Below are 24,658 nucleotides of genomic sequence, written 5' to 3' on the forward strand. Positions count from 1 at the left end.
TTGAGCCTGGGAAGTAAATTACTTTAGATTAGAACCCAAGGCTTAAGAAAAGTTTCATGTAAATTTTATTACGATTCAATATTAATTTTCCCACATTACATTACATTCAAAAGTATTGTAGGTCTTCACTTTACTCATCTATGAAATGGGAATACCAATATCAAATTCTACCTCTGCAACAGCATCTTTGGGAGAAAAATGTTTTACCAGAGTTAGCATGCTGTATAAATGTGAGCTATTACTCTATTATTTATGTTAACACTCCTTATAAGATCGCTTGTTTCTTGGCACTAGTTTTCCAAAGGTATACTTGAAGAAAATCAGAGATGACTTTCTTTTATTAAATTATTTTAAATTTTCCATGTTTTAAATAAAACAAAGAATGTGTTACTGACATTTTAAAAATAACCACACTCCCTCTCTAAAGCAGAATATCTGGGAGGTGTTTAAATGATTTTAAACTATTAGGTAGTACTTATACATGTACAAGAGTGGCCACATACCTGGGTATGTCTATATATGTTCTTTGATTACATAGGAAGTTTGGGTTTCTCTCTGACAAGAAAATCAGGAAATAAAGCTGGTCCTGTAAATGCTTTGCAGTTGATCAAAGCATTAGCCATTCTGCATGTCTCTTCAATTATGTCTCATAGCTTGAAGCACTGCAGCCACAGGGCCATTTACATAATTTCCTGTTTTCCAGGGTATTTCCTTCAAATAGGTACAGTTACCAAGCATTTAGAAATTGAAAAAGAATGTGGGTGATACAATGGCTATCCAAGAGCATTTATAGAGAGCAAAATGGGTCACTGATTTATAACATAAAATATGTGGACTCTAATGTGCCTTGGTTACTGAGCAGATGAACAAATAATACATAGAAATATAACGTAATTGGAAGTATTATTGAGAACTCTTTTAAAAAAATAGTTGTCTCTGGCAATGATAAAAGTAGTAAATTAGTAGTACAAGCTAAATCTAAACACAAAACCATGTACACAAAGCTTTGGGAGACACTAAAGCCTCTGATTTCCTGAAACATATAGATACTGCAAGCCTTCTATACCAGCCCTTTGGAGATTGAAGTAGGGAAGATGTAACTCATACTCTCAGGGAATTTTTCTAATAATTAACTCATATAAAGACAAAGACTACAGCAAGGACACATCCCAGTCTATTTGAGACATAGTCACCCAAATCCTTTTGGTCTTGATTCTAAAATATGTTCAACCAGGAGTTTGTTAGCTCTTCTAGGATTCCATAATGACATGAGAGATTTCTGATATTGGGGATTTCCAAATAATAAACTCACTAATAAACAAAGAGAGTTAGTGATCTTTGAAAATTCACTAATTATGGATAAACAGATATCAAGTTTATTTAAATATACCAGTCATGAATAAGCTAGATAAAGGGTTAGTAAATTTCTTTTGGTACTACTTGCTTATACATATATACCTATAAGTTATTTAACTCTTTATTATATTTGTCTGTCTCTAGTCCTTTCACATTTCTCAAATTATCAAAAAAATTTCCAAAGATTACTGACAACAGTGATTCTGTTATCTCATCTGTCAGTGCTTTTTGTATCTTTGGAATTAGTTTATCCAGAGTTATTTGCTTGAACTTGTTGAGAACATCTTAGTACTCTCATCTCACTAATCTCAAACTTAAATTCTCTTCTAAAAGTTTTCATTCTATCCTTCTAAATTTGACTGATTATTTCCCACTGGGGGAGAAAACAGAAGGAAAATAAGATGCTCTGCCCTGCTTATTTTTTTGCTATCATCTCATTCCCCCTGAGCAGTGATCATATCTATTCCTTAAGTTTCCTGTTGCCAACATTCCTTTTATGTTATTCATAACATTTGTCATTAGTTTTATTTTCTGAGCTTTAATGTTTTTGATTCTATCCTTTCAGGAATATGCCACTGTTTTGTATTTCTTCTCAATTTCTCTATTTTAGAATTTAAAAATTGTATAATTCACTATTTGTATTTTTATCAATAACTTTTCCTTACTTTCATCTATTTTTGTTGTTTCTCAGTTGTAGTCATGTTCAACTCTTTGTGACCCACTTTGGGATTTTCTTGGCAAGGTACTGAATTGGTTGGCCATCATCTTCTCCAACTCATTTTACTGATAAGGAAAATAAGGAAACAGGGTTAGGTAACTTGCCTTGGACCACACAGTTAGTGTCTCAGACCAGATTTGAAATCAGGAAAATAAGTCTTACTGAATCCAGGCTCAGCCCTCACTTCAACATGCCACCTAAATAACTAATTTATATATATCCTTAAAATTTTTTTATTTGGTCAGAATATCCTCTAAATTATTCTACCACCTTTTGAAATTTCTATTCAGTTCTTTTAAAAGAGATTAAATATAGGTTTATTGATGTTTTTTATATTTGTATCCTTCTCAATGACAACACTTTCACATTTAGAATCCCAATATTTATAGTCTATTTCTTTTTTGTTGAGAAGAATAAATTATATCCCACCACTAGCCCTCTAAAGTCATAATGGGTCACTGATTTGATCAGAGTTCCCATATCTTTCAATTTTGTTTCCTTTTACATTTATATCTCTGTACAAATTGTTCTTGTGGTCGTATTTACTTTGAGACTCAACAGTTTATGTGAGTCTTCACAATTTCTCTAATTTCTCAATATATTAACATTTCTTACGAATCTATAAAATTCTTATGTTAAATACTTGCTAATCTGTTCAATTGTTCACAAATTAATGGACACTAATATTGTTTCCAGTTTGGGGGGGAGGGGGTTTGCTATAAAAAAAAGTAATGCTATAAATATTTTTGTACTTATAGACTATTTTTTCCCTTTTGATGTCATTGAATTAAAGAGTATTTTCATTTTAATGAATTGTCTTGTACAAGACCAAATTGTTTTCCAGAACTGCTGGAACAATTCATAGATCCATTCCCAGTATTTTAGTGTGTCTGTCAGTCCAAAGTCCCTTTCATATTCATCATTTTCTTTAGTTTTGTTGTCTTTCCCAGTCTGACAGATCTAATTAAAACCTAATTAATTTTAATTTTAATTTATATTTATATTATTAATGATTTGAAGCATTCTTTCATATGATCATTGGCAGTTTATATTTATTCTTATGAAAACTGTTTATATTCTTTAACACCTTGTCTCATCTTTTTTCCTTATATGCCTATATCAATCTATATATTTCATCAATATTAGGCCCTTAGATTTGCTGCAAAGATTATTTTATTGGGAATAAACAAATGTTTCTCTCTTACAAATGATGACAATTCTTGTTTTTACATAGATATTATTTATTATTAAAGAAAGATCCATTTATTTCTTTACTTTTTAGTTTTTGTTCTTTTTTTTTCAAAAAAGAAGCCTATATTTTTAAAAAAGATTCTTACATATTTTCTGGTATCACCAGATGTTAATAATTTTTGTTATTTTTAATAAGATCTAATATATGTATAGCTTTCCTAAAAACTAAGTCATCCCTTTGATCCTGGCATAAACACAAAATGGTTATAGTGAATTTTAAAAAATATATTGCTATCAAATCCTTTTAAATATCTTATTCAAGATGTTTACAAGAATGGTCATTATCTCTCATAGTTTAGAGTATCTGGAAACTATGTCCCATAAAAGGAATTCAATAGGGTAGATCCTTTTTTCCATTTTTTGAAACATTTCGCACCTTATGGTTATTGTCTTTAAATATTTTAAAGGGTTCTCTTATGTATCCCATTTTTACTTTTTTTCTAGAGAATTCATTTGTAAGTTATCCATTTAAGGACTTTGAGTTTAGATTATCTATTTCATTTTATGTCAACCTAGTAACTGTATATTTTTATAACTATACATCAGTTTCATTTGTTTTTAGACTCGTCATCACATAATTGTGAAAAATCATTTGATTTCTAAAAATTAACTTCATTTAATGAGAATTTTCCATTTTCTTTTGTAATTTGGTAGTCCTTCAAATTATTTTCAGTCTTATTAATCTCATTACCAATGTTAAGAAATTCTTTTTCTGTGTTTAGGTTATTAATTTATTTTTTTCTAGTTATGTGTCCAATTTATTGACCTATCCTTTGTCATTTGTTGATGTGGTTAGAATTTTCCTCATTAGGACTGATTTAGCTACATATTTTGGTATATAATGAATGTCTCATTATTATGATTTTCTTTGATATAATTTTTATTGTTCCTATGACTTGTCTCTGATTCACTCATTCTTCATAATTAGGTAGGTTAGTCTCCTTTTAAGTTTAAAATCTTTATTTGAATTTCCCTTAATGCTTCCAATTCCCTTTTTTCTTGTTATGAAGTAAGATAAAAGCTTAATATAACTTCCTAGATACATGTCTAATTTTTCCTAATATCCTGTTTCTTAACTTTTTACTATTCTGTTTGATTTGTTTAGGTTTAATAAGTGTATTGAAATTGCTATTTTTCTTTCTAGTCTAGTTTCTAGTACTTGGTTAGCTCTTTCTTTTAAGTATATATTTGGATAACATTTTATGCATATGATTATAATATATGGATTGCTTTTAGGAAGCTACAAGACTCCCTTAATGACACCAGACTTCCCATGAAAGCAAAGGTTCATTTTACTGGTGATCTTACATGATAGTGATATATAGAATATGACTGTCTCTGAAGAGTTAAAAATGAATATCAGATGGGGGCAATGCAGAGACAAATATGACCAGAGTGCAACATATAATCAATAAAGATAATAGGAGTAAAAGATGTTATTGAAAAATGTATAATTGGAAGAGAAGAAGGGTTGTTGGAGTGGCTATAACAAGGGATGATGAGTGGGGCAGCCAGAATGCTCCATTTGTATTATTGCAATGGCAGAAGAAAGCACAGAAGGGTTCTAGTACTTTAGGGGGACACTTTGTAATGAACCTATAAAAGGAAATAGGTAAAAGAAGCATACCATGAATAGATTGTGATCTCTGTGACTAGAGGGGATTCCTGAACTGATGAGATTACTCTTTGATCATTGTCAGTGCCTTTTAGCCTAATGTAGGGCAGCTAGAAGGTAAGGTGAACAGAGTGCCAAGTCTGGAGTCAGAAAGACTCATCTTTTTTAATTCAAATCCAGCCTTAGACACTTATTAGCTGTGTAACCCTGGGCAAGTCACTTATCCCTGATTGCTTCAGTTTCCTCAACTGTATAATGACTAGAGAAAGAAATGGCAAATCACTCTAGTATTTAAGCCAAAAAAAAAAAACCCAGAAGGAGCCACAAAGGGTTATACACAACTGTAAAATAATTAAACAACAGCAAAAAGCCCAATGAAGTTTCCCTGCTTATTTCATTTAAGCATCTATTGTTCACTATTGGTTTGTCTGAGATGATTATTATGATTAAATTTTTTTAAGATCACCTGAGGCATAGCATTTGTGAGACAACTAATTATAATTATAAATGAGTTTTTAGGTTTTATTAGTTATAATGTCTAGTTTTCTTTTCTTCTCTTTTATGCCCTATTATAATGTTTCCTTTCAGGAATTCCTTGATAAATTAACTGTCATTTCTTGGCAATTTGTGATATTTTCTTTGATTCAGAATTTGGGAGATTTTGACAATCATATTTATTTAAATTTTCTTTCAGGAACTGTAATTTTCAAATTAATTTTGTTAATAGTTCAAGGAAGTTTTCTTTCATTTCTTGAAACCTCATATCTAAGGTTTTTTGTTTGTTTCATCATTCCTTTTAGAAATCCAACCATTAGAGATTGTTAAATTGTCTTTCCACATCTTTTTTATCCTTCTTTTTTAGATCAGTTGTTTTTTTATTGCTTTGAAGGTATAAATTTTACATATTTTTTCCACTTATCTACAAATTCTTGTTCCTCCACATCTTTCATGTTCCTTACTATGGTACAGGATTAACAGATGTATGTGGGTATATTTCTATCTAACATTTCATTATAACATTCCAATACATTTATATACTGCAATTTGTTTAGCCACTCCCCAATTGGATTGTTACTAGTTCTATGCTACCACAAAAACAATTTTGTTATAAATATTTGGAGGCCATATATAGAGTCTTTCTTTTATTCATTGACCTTATTGATGTGTATACCTAGCAATAGAATCACTGTTTCAAAGGGCATAGACATTTTAGTGCCTCTTTTTTTTTAATAATTCCAAATTCATGGTACAGACATTTTTGTTATTTAGGTTAAGATATCTCAGTACCCTTCTTCAAGTTCGCCATTCATCACTACTTACATTGCCTGCTTTTTTCCTGATGAGAACTTTGTTTCCATGTCATCATTCACCAGAACAACTATTTCTCAGAAATTATAACTCTCCATCTTTCAAAGATTCCTTATCTCCATAAAGATGATCTTATTTTTCTTCTCAATAGCATACTTTGAATTCAATTGAACTAATATTTATTATGTGCCAGGGTCAGTGTAAATTATCAAACAGAAGACTTGATTTTCTGAGGTCTTACCCAAGATTAACAAAAGTGGGATTATTCAAAGGTGGAAATATTGTGAGATTTATTATTCCTCTTTTTATCATTCACATAGTTCACCTTGGAATCTCTCAGTTGAGATTGTTACTCAATGAGTTCATCTCCAACAGCCAAAACTTCTAACAAATATTAATTAACATAAAAATACATGAATTAAAAAGGAAATGAAGTCATTGTGGAACTCAAAGATATATATGTCCAGTAGCAAAGAGCAAAATCCCTTAACAGCAATGAGAAATCAAAAATGAGAAACAAGGATAGAGTTGAAAACTCTGGTGGAAGCAGTATTCATACTTCTCTAGGCGTAGTAATTCTTCTGGAATCTTGACACCCTTTGTCAGCCATTTGTATGCTTAGCCCAACATGTATCCAAGGTCCTGGTAGCATTTACACTTTACTTTTACCTCTTGGTCACAATGGCCAGAAGCCACGGCTGCCATCATTATTTTTCAAAAAAATGTCATTATTAAGTGCATGCCTTTTATCCACCAATCTTTGTTCTCCCATCAATCAGTTCTTGTGCCTTAGACTAGAGGCAATATGGGAAAGTAAGTCCTACTCTCCTTCTCTATCATTGCTGTCCCCACTTCAGGCATGAAATAAATATGAGCAAAGCATGAACAAAGACATTGAGACAGTAGAGGACTGGATAAAGTCATGGAATTGGAGAAGATTTCATTTGGCACTGGACCAGGAATATATGAGGAGGCATATAAGTATAAATGTATAAGCTGAAATCCGAGGTTTGAGAGCTTGAAAGCCAAGTTTGGGAGTTTAAACTTTATTTGTTGAGAATTGGAAAGTCACCAAAGATTTGGGAGTAGAATAGCATTATGATTATAGTACTGTATTAAGATTATTTGCATAGCAGTATATTAATGGTAATTTGGAGAACACACAACCTATTTTCTAAATTATAAGTCAGAGAATTGCCAAAAATTCATTTCAATTGCCCAATTTTAGAAACCTGTCACAAGAAATTCATTGAAATTTAAGAGTCAATAGAGTTTTCTAGGATATCTTTCTTTTATTTTCTTATAGTGAATTTTCTAATTCTTAAAAAAATATATATCCTTACCAATATAGGGAGAATGGTCATGTGAAATTTGGGATTTAATATTATGAGTATTAAGTTTCTGTTTAGATTGTGTTCTCCTTGACTGCAAGCAATCTTTATCCCTCCAGTAAAATGCTAGTTGACTTCAGTTACCATTCATTGACTACAGGAATTCTCTGCTTAGTTTCAAAATGTTTTCAAAAACCCAATTTATTCTTCTGTGTTATGTAAAAGGGAAAAACAACTCAACGTCTTGAACATTTGAGTGAGGAAGTTCTTTGCTGAGTCTTTTAAACATAGCTCTGTGTTTCTAATTTCACATAGGATCATTTACAGTTTTTTAAGGCAATTTTCTTTCCCCCCCCTACAGCAAGTACATTTTGCACTAATCTATAGGGCTCCCCTGGCTTTTTAGAATAGTGAACCCCGCCATGCACATTCCTTTAGTGTTCTCATTACTTTATTTTCAAAAATATTAACATTTTCATTGTCCTATGCTAAAGAAGGATATACTTTCAATATTACCTTTATTTTAATTTGACCAAAAAGTGTTTCATGTTCAACAGGGTTTGAATATCCAACCAAATATTTCATGGAATCATATCCTTAGAGCAGAAAGGGGCATTAGAATTTATATAATCCACTGCTAATTTTTTTTACAGATGAGGAAACTGAGGTCCTTTGAGGTTATGTCCAAGATGATATAGGCAAGGTAGCAGAGCTAGGAAATGAATCAAGATCTTTAGACATCAAATCCAGCATTCTTTCCATTTTACCACACTGCCCCTTGCACTTATTGTCATATTGTTAATAGCAAGTTACTTTAAAGTAATATTGTCCCCATGCCCAACTTTAATGCTCATGACCTAAGGAGAATCAGTTCTTAAGTAGATCACTAAAAAAGTATGTATATGTGAGTGTGTATATACTTAAGACTTTCTTGGATGTGTTTTTAAAAAAAATAAAACAATGAGGAAATGTATGTTTTATGTTTAATACAGATGTTCAAAATATTCAGTATTTTTCCTTTTTTGTGTGAAATTCTCTACAGTCTATTCAGAAAGGGAAGCTAACTTCTTATTTATTTGTCCCGTGTGCATATATGTTCTTGCAGGTAAAATAATATAATATAGAAAACTCATTTGTTTAATTTTATCTTTGTTACTTCAGAGGAAAGGACCTGCTAACTTAATTTGGGGTGACTAGTGATACTTTTATGTTTTTTAAAAATATTTTCTCTACATCAACACTATTTCAATGAAATCAAACTTGGAAGAATACAGTCATATCCTGCAAGTTTACGCACATATCTTAAAAACTGTTTAATACTAAACATGGATTTACATGATGGCAAACACATGAAGAGGAATAAATCAGTGCATGACAGATTGGGTGACAAGATTAATAAAAATGAAGCCATAGAAATGGCTCTGGCCCTAGATGGCCTCCCCCACCCCCAACCCTGCCTGTGTTTCTTATGTGGTTTCAAAATTGTTTATTTATGACATTTTGAATACTTTTTTCCAGACCAATCTTTTGCCTGGTTATTAATGAGTCACCTTCCTACTCTGTCTTATCTTTAGCAGATTTTCAAGCTCCACTTAATAGAGATACAAGAGGAGGGGGAAGATGGAGGTTAAAAGTTTGAAAACACTTAGCTCACATCAAAATGAACCTAATATTGGCAAAATCTGCCTCTCTCTGGGGTCATAATGAATACTCTTCAAATGACATCATTTTTGTTCTAATACTCCTATCCAATTCAAAGAAAAATTTTTGTCATCTCTACTAATCAAATACTTATGAAAAATCTTGAATCATTTTCTGTTGATTAACAAAATGTGGTTGCCTTAAAAAACGTATATGTTGACTATTCACATCAATGATATTCATAGATCACTCAAAGTACTGAAGCATATGTGGGACAGGGAGAAGTACTTAGGTCTATGCAAAATAGGAGACATTTGTATTGGAGGACCAGTTCTAAAATCATATGATTGCATTATTATAACCCAAATTAAAACCAAAAATTATTTGTTTAGAGCAAGATCTTTCAATGACACATGATATGTGATGATATATGTTGAATATATTCAAGGTAAATGAACAAATCAGGCACAGAAGAAGAAAATATTTGAATAAACTAGGTTTGTTCTGGTTGTTAGGATTTATATGGTGCAACTCAAGATCAAGAGAATAAATCACAACTAAAGCAAAACCGAATAACAGAAAAATAGATTAGACAAAAGCCAGTTCACAGTAGATTGATTTAAAAGAATATGAAGAATAGTTTTTCAGTCTAAAAGCATTTATTAAGTACTTAAGATAGATAGATAGTCCATGCTCTCAAAGAACTCCTAGTCTATTATGGGGGCAGGGGAGACGATATATGAACAACCATCTATAAAGAAGAAATATTCAGAACAAATTGAAGGTAATCTCTTTGTGGAGACTTTAGCATTAAGGGAGATGCAGGAACTCTTCTTATAGAAGACTGGATTTTAGTTGAGATGAAGGAAGTCAGGAAGCCAGGAGGTAGAGATGAGGAAGAGAATCTCAGGTGTGGGAAATAGCAAAAATGAAGAGACTCAGGAGATGGTATATCTTCCTTGAGGAACAAAAGAGATGGCGATCACTGAATCGTAGGGCACATCAAGGAGAGAAGAGAATAAGGTATAAGAATAGTTTCAAAGTAGGAAGGAGTCAGGGCTTAAACATCAGAAGATTTTATATTTTATCCTGAAGGGAAGAGGGACTCACTGGACTTTATTGGATGGAGGTGCAAGATAACAGACACTGATGATATAATCAGACTTCTAGTTTAGAAAAATTAAATTGATAGCTGAATGAAGGGTGACCAGAGAAGTAGGGGAAGATATGAGGCAAGGAGACCAAAGAGCAGCCTATTATAAAAATCCATAAATGAAGTGATAAGGGGTCTATGAAGCATGATAGCAGTATCAAAAAAGCAAAAAGGACCATATACAAGAAATACTGTAAAGCTTTTTTTTTTTTTTATGAAGGTAAAATTGACAAAACTTGGCAACAGATTGGAGATGGGGAATGAGAGATAGGATAGCACCTAAGCTTTGAGTTCCTGTGTCTAATAAGATAATGTTGTACTGGATAGTAATAGGGAAGTTGAAGAGGGCAGGATATAGGAGAAAATATTATGAATTTGATTTCAGACCTGAAAAGGAATGGAAAAAAGACCATTATATTTGTCAAGTAAGAAATCTTGTTAACTTTGGAGACAATGGTTTCCACTGTTTGAAGCCAGATTCAATAGGGTTTAGAATAGAGGAAGAGAAGAGAAAGTGAAAACATAAATATTGAACATTTTTCTCAAGGATTTTGGTTATTAAAGGGAGAATAGTATGGTAGGTAGTAAAGATAATAGAACCAAGTAGGGATATTTTGTTTTCAGGATTGGAGAGAAATGGGCATTTTTTCAGAGAGTGAGAATAATATTGGGAACAATATTGTGGAGGAGATGAAATCAAGGATGATGGTTGATTGGGTAGTCTCTAACTTTATATTTCCAAGATATCAAAGAAAGAGAAAAAGAACTGATATCTATAAAAATATTTATAGTAATTCTTTTATAATGGCAAAAAAACTAGAAACTACCATTAATTGGAGAATGACCAAATAAATTATGATATATGAATATAAATGGATACTACTGTGCTATAAGAAATTATAAAAGGGATGATTTCAGAGAAACCTTGGAAGACCTGCATGAAATGATAGAGTGAAGTGTGCCAGGAGAGCAATGTATATGACAACAACATTGTAAAGACAAATAGCTTTGAACACTTTTTGAACAATGCAATTGAACAACCATGATTCCAAAAGATTGTTGATGGCTCCTTTTCCTGGTATGGAAAAGCCCTATGAGTAAGGGAAGGTGATGAAGGAGGCAGAAGGAGACACTGCTACCATGCTTGCAGAGACCCTCATCACTTCATTTCTGGACTATTACAATAAGCTGCTCATTGGTCTCCTTGCCTTATTCTTCTCCCTAATCCTGTCCGTTCTCTTTTCAGGTATCAATTTGTATTTAGGCAGGACTATGCTGCAGAATAACCAATTTGGAAACTAGAAGGTGAATGATGCTGACTTGGGCCTGCACTGGTGATAGCCAGAGGTTTGGTCCCAAGAAGCCAGTGATCCTAATGGTGGGAGTCTTGCTTGTGGTATGAGTTAGAGAAGAGATGAGGATAAAAGAATATTTCTCAGGATACTTTCCATCATAAAAAAATCATTAAACTCAGAAAAATTATAATTGTATTAACAAACATCTTTATTTAATTTCACCTTTAATTCCTATGACTGTGAAATGATCTTTAAAGGCAGATAATAATTTTTCCTTTGGTTTAGAGTCACTGTAATAATTAGTTCCATTTAAAGGACTTATCAAGAAAGAGCCAAAGTTGAGGTATTTTTAAATTTTATTTTTGTTTAATTTAGAATATTTTTCCATGGTTACATGATTCATAATCTTTCCTGTCCCTCTTCTCTCCCCTCCTTCCTGGAGTTAACAAGCAATTGCACTGGGTTATACATGCATCATTGTTCAAAACCTATTTCCATGTTATTCATATTTGCAAGAGTGATTATTTAACACCAAAACCCCAAATCATATATCCATCAAACCATGTGATCGATCATATGTTTTTCTTCTGAATTTCTAAAGTTGAGGTATTTTAATGAGACCATAGCTTTTTACTTCAAGGATCTATAATTTCACAATTGCTGGACTGCTTTCAGCATCTCTCCAGAATTAAATAAAAAAAAGGTAGTGGAGAAAGAGTCATGTTGTTGACTCCCATCTTTGTCTCTGTCACAAAGAGGTGGCTCTGGCCGTGTTAGCCAACCTTTTCATAAAAAAATTAATTTATAATAGCTCAGACTCATTGTTTCATCCTAAATAGGAAAGAAACAATCAGAACACCAAACAAGGCTCACCATTTCCATCAACTCAACATATCCATCAGGGGGCTCCTTTCATTAGTTTCTTGCAATAAGAAGGGAAAAAAAGTTCTAGAGTAGCTTGGAGAGAGAAGTGAGTCCTTTCTGTGGTGATCAGGAAGGTTTGATTTAGTAAGTAAAATTTAATTTGTACCTTGAAGGATAAGTAGAAATTTGAGAGGTGGAGAAAGTAGGGAGTTTATATATTCAGGTAATAGAGAAAATGCCATTTCAGCTGAATTCATGAAAGAAAAGAATGGGAGAAAAATCTGGAAAGGTTCATTTGAGACAGATTATATAGCATTGAATTCCAATTTTAAGATTTTCTATATTATTCAGTAGAGAATGAAGAATCATAAGTTAGGTTTTTTTCAAGAGATTAATGATATTGTTTTAGGATGATTATTCTTAAGTATTTTCTGTCATACATAATGGATATGAAGAAGAAAAGACTGGAAATTAGGAGACAATTTTATACACACATGAACACATATGCAAACACACATACATGGGTGTATACATATAAGTAAATATATACGTGATCAGATCTTATGATCATAAATTTAAAAGGAAGAAATTTTACAGCATATTTAGTTCAACCCCTTCAATCAAGAGATGAGTGATTAAAGGTAATAAAACTACATTTTAAAAAATCCATACTTTAGACTGTTACTCTATTCCACTTGTACAAATTAAAATGAACTTATTTCTTTAAATATACATATATATGTATGCATATGTATGAGTGAACTTGGCATTTCTACACCAATGAAATCACAAGTTCAGTCACTTGACTAAGTATGAAATTACATTCACATTTGATTTCAGAATTGACATTAAACTCTTATGTAATTATATTTGCATGCATACAATATCTTTAAGCCACACTAACCAGTTCATTTAATTAGAAATGCATGCATTTAAGGGTCAGTCATTCAGCCAGTGTTCATTTAATAAATACTGAGCACAAAACATCATCCTAAGGCATCGTCCTCAAGAAGTTTGTGAAGCTGGGGAGGGGGAGGCTAGATGACTCAGTGGACAGAGAGCCAGTCCTCGAGATGGAAGTCCTGGATTCAAATCTCACCTCAGCCACTTCCTAATTGTATAATCCTAGGCAAGCCACTTAGCTCCCATAGCCTAGCCTTTATTGTTCTTTTTCTTTAGAACCAATGCATAGTATTGATTCTAAAATGGAAGATAAGGGTTTAAAAAGTTTGCAAAATGGCTGAATATATAGTACAACTAATTAGATGTCATCATATAAACTATATTTCATCAGAGACACTTTGAGTAGTTATGACTGGGTGACATATGATCTCTAGAAATGATCCAGAACCACAAGATTTGCTTATTTCCATGACCCACATAGAGTCAGTCATCACAATTTTGAGCTTTCATGGACTGTGATTTGTCCCATGCCAAGAAAACAATTATTTGAGGTGATCAGGGTCAATATATCAATTTCCATGTTGAAGTGACTTTTTTATTACCTAATGAGATAATTAAATATGTTTGATCTTTGGTGATTTTTATCACATGGCCACAACTGGAGTCTAAGCTGCTAGAAGCAGACAATAGTGTTCTCTTAGTTTACCTCTCTGTGAAAGTTCATGAGGAAAACCACTGTGGAAGGAGCTGTGGGGTACTAAGAAGGACAAGGTGCCCCGAGAAGCTCAGGGTGGCATGATGAATAGATTGCAGGACATGAGTTCAGAGACCTAACATTCTTACTCTCCATAGTTCTTGACAAGTAAGTTAGTCTCTCTGAGCTTCCATTTTCTTCTTCTTTGAAATAAGAATAATAATACCTAAAAGGGTTTTGAGGAATAAATAAGAAGTTGCTACAAAGTGTAATATAACCTTTTGGTCCTTTCTTGAAAATTGAACACAATTATTTTAGTCCTAATGATTGCTTGAAAATGATTGTGTGAGCTTGAGGGATCATATTCCCAGCTTTTTATAGAATATAGGCAGAGGAATCATGGGGGATCTGCAACCCCCCTTTAAATCCGGGCTGCTGAATCCTCCCTCCTCCTCCTCACGCTTGGTGCTCATTCCATGTTCTTTTTTTTTTTTATTCTATAGGGTTGTACGAAAACTTTCCAACCAATGCAGAACCAGAATGCTGTGATGTCAGATGGGGACTATTATCAGATAAAGAATCCAAAGGGACTACAAATATAAATGAATCGTGTCACAGGACATCGCTCACAGTTTCATCAGCATCAAGACTGTGCAACAGCAGACTCAAACTGTGTGTGCTGGTATTGATTCTCTTGCATACAGTACTGACAGTCTCAGCAGCACAGAATACAACAGGACTGGGATTTGGCACCATTACCACATTGGACGACAATTCAACTAATGAAGAATAAACGAGAGGATATATGTCGTGATAGACCTCAGCAGGCCCACATAAGATGAAGAACTGCAGTAAAATGTAACAGAAATCGAATGCTTTTACCCCTAAATCACTTATTGCAAGGCCTTTGGGGTAAAATTGAAAAGGTGGGCCAGAATCTATCCAACAAGGACACATATACAGCTTTTAATTGACTAAAAGGCTGTATGGTGATTTAAATTTCTCACACCATTTTATACACTGTGTTTTAATGTTTGGAGTTTGTTTTATTTTGTTTTGTTTTTGTTTTTGTTTTTGTTTTTCCGTTGGTTTGTTTGTTTTTTGCACTTGTTAATACAGGATCTTAATTTTTGGGATGGTTTCTCAAAGGTAAACTAAGTCTTTTCACTGTCTATATATTTCTAGTCATTGTGTGTGTTCATCTGATAGTTCTGTCTTTTATGTCCTGTCAGTTTCTATTAGAGGAATGGTTGCTATGACTTCGTGGCATAGCAAAAAAAAAAAAATAACAAAAAACGAAAACAAAAAAAAAAAAAAACAAAAACAAAAAAATCTAAAAAAAAGAAAAAAAAAGAAAAAAAGAAAAAAAAAGAAAAACCTAACTGTCCCTTCTACCCACGGAAACCATCTCCTTCCCCAAGCCCTTCCCTTTCCAGTCTCTTTCCTCTTCTTCTTAAGCAAACAACATCCGCTTGCTTCTGTCTGTGTAATCACAATGAATGGGCACACCATCGGTGTGACTCTGCCACTGTTGCACAAACCAGCTGACTGAGCAAACCCAAAGGGGCATGATGGGGGTTCCTTTTAGCTGAACAAACAAGTGCTCTCCATATAAGGTGGAATCGGACAGTTAACAAATTTTTACAAAATGAAACAAAGCAAAAAAAAGCAAAAGCAAAAACACAAACACTATAACAAACTGTGTTGCTCCAGTTCCCATTTCAAAGAAGTCCAGTCCTTTCTCACTGGTCAGTTGAACAGGAGCAGCCTTTTTAGAATACAGTATGTGAAACCAGTTAAGCTCAGCAAGTGGACTAGTTGGGAGGCTTTCTTCCCTTTGGAGGTATAAGATTGGCATTCATTGTGAATTACGTTTTCAGTTCTGCAACAGTTATGTAACCAGCAAATATCTGTGATGTATAGAAGAAAAAAAATTAAGAAAAAAAGATGTTGGTATCACTTTTTTCCCCCTTCTTGGCAAAGAAAGTAGAAAACACTCAAGCACCTATTGTGCAAAGGATAAGTATGATTTTGAATTTAATTGTTTTTTTTCTGACATGTTAAAAAGCAACTCCAGTTATTAAGGTGCATAGCAATGCATTAGCACAGATGAACAACCTGTTTTTTTTTAAAATAATTAAGTGAGCTGTTTTCATTAGTGTGCAATAAACAGCTATCTGACCTATCTATCAGTAGACACGGGAAAAGATTAATCTGATTGCCATTTTCATCGCTTTTTTTTTTTTTTGTGGGAACATTTCACCCGCTGAGTGTGTAAAAATTTGCTTTTTAAAAAGGCTTTTTAGAGTTTACAGTAGAATCAATGGAAGGAAATGTTATTAAGGGCTGTTTTTAAAAATAATAATAAAAATTTAAAAACAACAAAAAACTTTACATTCCTTCCTATTCTCTAACTACACTTGGGAAAGTGCACTTCAGAGATGTTTTCTGTGTAGCTGGGAGATGAAGGAAAAATATTTAAAAAAAGTTCTCTTAAATAAAATTTAGTTACCAACTTTCTAGCTATGAAATACTCCTTGGTAACCATTTTTGCTTTGATAGAGTTCAATCCCTGCAACAAAATAATTACCCTGCCACATAGCTACATATAGTAATGCATATTTTGTTTCAGTAAATAAAATAGATTTCTGTTCCAATCTGTTCAAAATTGACAAAAGAAAAAAGCTACTCCTTAATAAAGTGATAGAATTGTTCAGATGTCAAAGTGCAAATATTTTTACAAGACTCTTTGTTTTGATAGCGTTTTACTGAGAGTGAGAATCCTACAATGATCTGTGCAAATAGAAAAAAAATGCACCTGAAATGGAAAAAAAAATTCCCAATACTTCACTCTTGTTTTGTTTCCATCTTCTCCCCTGTTTTCCCCTTGCAAACAAACAAATTCTATTTTCATTCTAGGAAACGTGGTGCTTTTTACTCTGGGTTGCTGAGGATGGGGAAGGGGTGGATTGGGGGTGCGACACCTCTCTTAATTACATTGAACTGTTGCAAGTGTGGGACATTTGTAGAAATAAAAAATTTTAAAGCCTTAACTAGCGGTAGAATGTAGGTTTCCAAGAGGGTGAGGAGAACCACTGAAAAGTTGGGGAGCAATAAGTAGACAGTGCTGGAAGACTACATGATAGCTTGAGTCACTACTGAGAAAGCGCTTACCAGGTACGCTCTTGTTCAACTGACCTCCTAATTATAGTAATTATATTGTGTGTATGGTCAGTAAACAGTTTGTTATAACCTTTATCTACCTCTGCTGTGCAAAGACCATTCAACAGTCCATTTTTTTGTTGTTCAAAATGGATCATTTCCATCTTTTCAGCAATCTATTTTCAGTATCTACCAATACAATAGTAGCAAGTCCTGTTCATCTCAATTTTACTGGCATATCCAGAAGTTATTCTCTCTAAGCACTGGACAAAGTGACAAAAAAAAAAGAAAAAAAATGAACTTTATTCACAGAGTGGTACTTTTTCCCTTCCTTTGTATTTTTGTTGTTGTTGTTGCTGATAAAGGCTCTCTTTAAGCATAGAAGTGGGATAGGTCTCTTCCACTATCTGGTGTGTTTGACAATATGGGAAAAAGATAGCTGATGAAAAACAAATATTGCCACTGTGTTGCATGAATAGAAGTATAATCCAAATACATAATGACAAAAATTGCGTGAAATCATGGAGGAAGTGTAGTATAGTAGAAAGAGCCTTGGTTTTGGAGTCGAGAACTATGAGCTCAAATCTTGGCCCTGTATGTACTACCTGTGTGACCTTGGGCAAATCACTTGACCTCTTGGAGCCTCAGTTTCCTCATCTGTAAAATGAGGGAGTTGGATTGTATGATCTCTCAAATCTCCTCCAACTCTAAGCCCAATCACCCTATGAATAGAATCTTAATTGAAATGTATAAATTTGGGGGCAAAAATGAATCCCTTATCTCCACCAAGTCAGCCTGCATTGAAATGGTCTATAAGTCTTGTTGTTTTCTGTTTATTTGTTCGTTTGTTGGTGTCAATCTATTTGATTATTTTTATAATTTGGAAATTATCCCATGCCTGGTATGATTATTGCTGTGATGCGTGTAACTGCTCCAACATGGTGTCTCCACTCCAGCTGTGGGTGATGCAGCTTCTCTTGGTGGCAGCTGGGGAATCCTATGTAGGCAATGACTCCTTTCTGAAATTAAGAAACATGTAATCATGTATGATGCAAGTTTCATTTCATCCATTTCTCTCATTTGTAATAGATTTCCCAGCACAAACTTGAGCATGCTTGATGTTGTGCACCTATTACTTTAACAAGAATAAATTCACCCCCTGCCCTTGCTGTACCTGTCATCTTGTTCCATTTCTCCTTGTACCGTATGTCTACTGCATACATGATAATGAATTACAATATTAAAAGAAATAATCCTGCAAGCAAGTTTAAAAAAAAAGAAAAGAAAAAACAATAGTTATTTTATAATCCTATGGATCGGACTTCCCCCATGTCTATGATTGTCTTATTTTCTGCAATAGCAAAATTCCAGAGTTTGTATAATATGTTAGCTCTGCTAAGCCAAATGTCAGATGACATAACTAGGATTATATATCATTCCTTATTGCATTTATCTTTGGTAATACATGATATTGGCTTTTTTTCTTTCACTAAAGAGAAAGTATCTGGTTTGTTTTTTGGTTTTTTTTTTCCAAATACAATAAGTGAAGACTGCCCTTTCATCCAACATCATCAACAAGGTTGGATGAGCATAATATTTTTGACCCATATCAATGAAATGGAATAGCAGAAAAAAAAGCATCACACTTATGAATGGTTAAATAAGTTGTTTTCCCCAGAAAAAGAGAGAGTTTGGAGATAAAAACCAGAGCCATATACCAAAAACCGGAGGTGGCAGGTTCCATTAGGTATATCATGAGTTTCTGAATATCTGGTTAATATTACAATATAGATGGGTCAGTGGTGTGATTTACTTTTGTAATAGGTATCTACTCTGTTATCAATGTTGTTGTTACAATAAACACTGCATCTACACATTGAAAACAAAAGACACTAATGCTGCAGACAGGTATTTAATTATATATGCTCGCATGTGTATATACAATAAGAACGGGAGATTTATATTGATGGTACAGCTATATAGGTCTATAGATCAAGGAAAACTTGAATGATGATGCTCTCTCTTCACAAAGATTACACATAATATTCCTATGAATGGTTCTATTTTGTTTACTATTATTTAATAGCATGCTATTTTGAAAATTAAACCTAGGAAAACAGACCAAAAGAATTTTCTCCATAACTGAAGAAATACTGAAGCAAAAGTCTTCAACATCTACTGAGAGCAATGGCATTTTGAAGAGGATGGGGAGAGGTGCTACGTGCCACTAAGGGACTGAGTGACCAAACAACACAGAAAATTAGTGAGTTGTTAGGAAGCTAAAAAATTGGATGAAGTTCAAGATCATTCATAAATGAATTTTAAAATTATTTGCAGGCATTTGTCATAAAAGCAAATGGAAAATAGTGCATTCATTAATTTGAACAATGCTAATATTTCAGAAATTTATAAATGAGCCTCTGGACCTATTTAGAGAATGTAAGGCATAAAAGAGATAATTCCAAACAAATAATAATTTTAAAAATAAACACCATAAAGCATGATTTAAAATATTTATATGACACTTCAATTTCATTACACCATATGACATTCTGATACTTATCTGTCCAGACAAAAAGTGAAGAATTTTGACAGCTGAATATTTTGTCTACCTAACAGACAGCTGAATATTTAGAAATATCTAGAAAAATAAATTATCACATTTAATTTATTTGGATAATGGTAATGTGTTTTGTAGATATCCCTTTTATTCCCAATAGCATGAAATGTAAAGTTTTTCCAGGTATTAGACTCATACGTGTACATTTAGTTATCAGAGATCAAGGGCTAGGTGGGAGTGATCCCCAGGGGTAAAAGTTCCATGTCTAGTTTACTATGTCAGGGTATATATAAGTGCATTTTCCTTTTCCCCTTCTAAAAATGGGATGCTTTTTATAAAAGCAGTAAATAGACTAAAATAGGAAAAAAATAGAAAAAGAGATAATTATATTTTAAAGCATTTTTCCCTTATTCCATATTTCCCCAATATTTCTTCTTTGCTCTAATTTTCTCTGTCTGAAAGGAAGAAAAAAACGGGTCTGTAGGAGCATTTCAATTGACTGTCATGATTGAAGAATGAATTATTTTGACTATTTGAATTTGCTTTCAGATCTTTTCAGCTGTCCTTATGTACAATGGAATTGCCTGCTTTAAAGCAAGGGGAACACACCTCTTCCTTAGACTGTAGAGAGCTGTGCCTAGAACTTTCTCTTCTAAGATTGTATAATTGTCTTCACTGATCTTTTAGTTATTGATCTGTTTGTGGTAATGGATGACTTTTTTTACTACAAATCTCTAGTACCTGACCATCAACTGCAATGTCAATATACTTTGAAAGGAGAAAAATTGGTGGGCATGATATCATGGGCAAGGAAAGTTCTGGCTAGTGAATGTGGGAGATCTGATCAGCAGTAGTGTTAAAGGTACTCTCCTGCCCATGCTAATTCTGGCTCCAATGTTGTAAGTTTAGGATGGGAGATGGAGGAGGGAGGACTGATTTGAACTGGCCAAGGTTGGAAAATAGAACAGATTAAAGCTCCCATGCTGATCAATTGGAAGGAAAAAATGAAGGAATGAATGAATGAATGAACAAATGAATGAAGATAAAATCATAGATAAAATTATCAGAAAAATATCAACTTAAAAAAACTGCTCTCTTTTCTTTCCTTCCTAAGTATAATAAACCTAAAGAGTAAAAAGTAATCCTCTCAAATTTACCATAAGTAAAAAGCAGAAAGTCTCATTAGTACACAATAAATGCTGTGTAATGAGATTAGAGAAAAAGACATTCTGAAAAATAAGGGAAAATTTAGAAAATGCTTTTTAAAGTAATTAGTTTTAAAGAGATGGTGAAAAAAAGATATATTTTGAGTTTCCTCTGGATCTCTTAGTTATTAAAATGAAAATAGACGGAATTTAGGCTGTCTTAATGATGTCCATTCTTCCTTTAGATAGAGGCTCTTGTTTATATGTTAAGTTAGAGACCCAAGAGCTTTGGAAGCTAATAGGAAATGATATTTGGATAAATGGATTAAGTCTAGTTAAACCAGTCTGTATTACTTGTCTGATCCATAGATTACAAAAACAAGTCTCTTGCCTCAGGTCAAAAAAATTTTCTTACCACTAGCCTAAGTACTATGACAGCTGCAATGAATATAGTAAAGAATTCCTAAAGGACCCTGTGAAATTTGTTCTTTTGCTTAGAAGTATTCACAGGGTCAATTTTGAACACAGCTCTCTTTGTCATGAGGTTAGATTCAGTTTCCCCAGCAATATAGACTGTTTTAGGGTCCTGCCTGCCCACTTGCAAATGAACTGGAGTGCTACTATCTAAACCTAAAAAAAAAAAGACTCAATATGCCCCAATGCTTTAATTTTCAACAAATTCATAGATAATTTCAGTAGGTGGTGAAAAATGATATAAAATAAAAAGAAAGTAGATGAACAGTAATAAATATTTAGTTGAAATAAACACAGACTGAACATTTTTCTCCACCTTTTCCCATCTTTCATCCCCTCCTCACTCCCTCCTTGAAGTTACATATTTCTCTGGAACCCTGAAAAGGCTTGTTGCTTATTTACTCAAATCTCTACATTTTCACTTATCCTTATGTAGATTAAGGAGGACATATTAGATTTGGTAGAATCAACAAGCATTTATTAATCAGCTACCCCATGTCGGGCGACTACAATCTAAATGTATACCATTCTTTCCATCTCCTTGGAATTCCTTTATAAATCCATGTAACTTGCTTTTGAGCATGGGAGATTCTCAAGCAAGAGTTTTACCATTAGACCTGGAGCCAAAGAAGATTTTTGAAGAGAGGTCCAGAGAAGAAAGGAACAACACTTCAATTCAATGAACATCCTTTTAAAACACCATGGAACTGAAAGAAGATGCTTTAGTGTCTTATTAAGAGGTTTTTGGTTGTTACATTCAAATGGGGCGGTGCTGGTGGACAGGAACTACAGAAGTCACTGACATATTCTTTTAGATGATATTTTGTTAAAATCAACCAATTGAGAGGTCAGTTTATTTTTTGGGTTTTCCTTAAGAGTGAACATTGAACAATGTATTGTACTGTTCAGATGCATTCTACTCTTCTCTATGACAGAAATAAAGCTCAATAAGACAACCAGGTTGAATTAGATCAGCTGCTGTATACATAGTTGGTCCAATTATGTGTAAAGATCTCAATTTCAGTGCTTTCATCATCACTTGGTACATTGAGCAAAAGCAAAGGATTTGGTGTAAGGGAACCTGACACTAGCATTACAACTCTGAGAAAATGACTTTCCTTGTCAAAAATGTTGTTTCCTCATCTATTTAAAACCAGGGCCCTGGATTAGATGGCCTTTACGGTTCCTCCAAATTCGTGATCACTATTATCTTCATTTTCTGTATTATTTTAATGTCTTTCTAACTATGTCCTCTTGTTTGAAATGATGGTGTAGAATTTAGTCATTTCAACTGTTTTAGAGATCCAGCAATTAAGCCAAGAAGATTAGTATTTAACATACAGACTACAGAAATGATTGGATTGTCCAGTTGCCCAACACAAATGGACACAGATACTTTTACCAGTTGGAACTCGGAAGAAGAAGGTCCCTAAAAATGAAACCACGTGATTAGTCAAGGTTACTATCAGTTATTACTTTGATGTTTGCCAAGGATTTCCTATGCTTCTCTTCCCACTCCAGATTCAGAGATGAGTTATTGATTCTTTTTGCTGCTTTTTATTTTTCTTTCTCTTCCTCTAAACCCATTGGGCATATTCTGACTTATGATGATTGATGAGATCCTGCAGAAAAGGTGGGAGAAAAATGCCAAACTCACAATGTTTAAAAGATCAGTTTTTCTTGCAAGTGGGTCAAATATAGTTCTATGCAAAAGTCACATTGAACAAAAGCTGGGAGCTTTAATTTGATAAGACCTGTTTTTTCTTCTGAACTTAAAAAGCATAATACAGGTTTTTAATATGCAAAAAAATACAACCCAAATGAATCCAAGACATACCTAATATGTTACCATTTTTTTTTCTTTTCAGAATTATAAATTTGGGAATTTTATTCCCTTTATATAATTGTTTTTAGCTTTTACAAAAATAGCTATTTATTTCAAATGGTTGTTTAGAAGCTGCCTTTTTATATCTTTTGAGTCCTTTAAAAATTCACATAGAGCTATGCACCTATAAATTACATACTTGTGTTAATTAAAGGATTTGCAATTAAAATTATTCTATTTTTCTATTATTCCCAGTATATTTGAAACTAAAAACTCATGTTGTTACAAGCAGATTAAATGACTTGCATTTACTGGGGTTTTTTTTCTTTATTCTTTCATTTCTTTTCTTTTCTTTCTTTTTTTCTGGTCAAATTTCAAGACTGGATTTCATTTGAAAGGGGCTAACCTGGCATCAGTGTTTTTTTTTTTTTAACCATGGGGAATGTCCTAAGATTCTTAACATTGAAAAAGAAGACTAAACAAATCTGTCAGGAAAAAAACACCATTATTTTAAAGAGGTGAAATGTAATATCATATTGAATATTGTACTATTATAGTAAGTTTAGTCAAGCAACTAATACTCTTTAATATTTTTACAGAAATCTTTGAACTAATTTATTACGAGTCACAAAGAAATCTTGTTTTCAAAATGATTTAGGGGAAACTGTTCAAGATTGTGAAAGTTACTAACCTAATGCTCTAATAAGAATAAATTTAAAGATGGGACCAGTGAGTCTGGCTTTTTCAGGGATAAGGATTTGTGTTTGACTAAGTTTCCTGTATGACACAAGAAAATTATTTTTAAAAAACTAACTTTTGACTAAACTGAAAATTCAATTCTCACAAAAATCAAATTTAACTTTTTAATTAAAAATAATTCTTAAACAATTTCTTTCCTTACATTTTTCTTTAACATAGACCTAGTTTTATTTGTTCCTTGACTCTGCATGATTTCATTTGATTTCATACTTGGTAGTTGTCCTATTTCAGAGGAACAAAATGAAAATGTGTTTCATAAAAGTAGAAAAGATGTATTGCTTTACCTTTCAGTTTTAAGAAAGCATATCTGTTTCTTTTAATTTATCCAATTACAAAAAATGGAAAATGTGTCAATGGTCTTTTATTTTCTGCACTTTATATAACAGTTATCATAGTGCTATAGCATTATAGAAACTAACCTATACCTGTATTTGTATTAAAAGATCTGAATTTAATATATTTTTCATACAGTTTTCCCTTTCACTTTTTGAATCCTAGCTTTTTTTCTTAAAGCTCCTGTCAAAGGTGGGTATGAAATGAGAAAAGATTGTTTTAGAAAAAACACATGGCAACACTCCATGGTATAAAGATGAGGTTTCAGGAT

Source organism: Gracilinanus agilis, chromosome 3 (genome assembly GCF_016433145.1).
Source record: "Gracilinanus agilis isolate LMUSP501 chromosome 3, AgileGrace, whole genome shotgun sequence".
In the NCBI taxonomy this organism is placed as follows: domain Eukaryota; kingdom Metazoa; phylum Chordata; class Mammalia; order Didelphimorphia; family Didelphidae; genus Gracilinanus; species Gracilinanus agilis.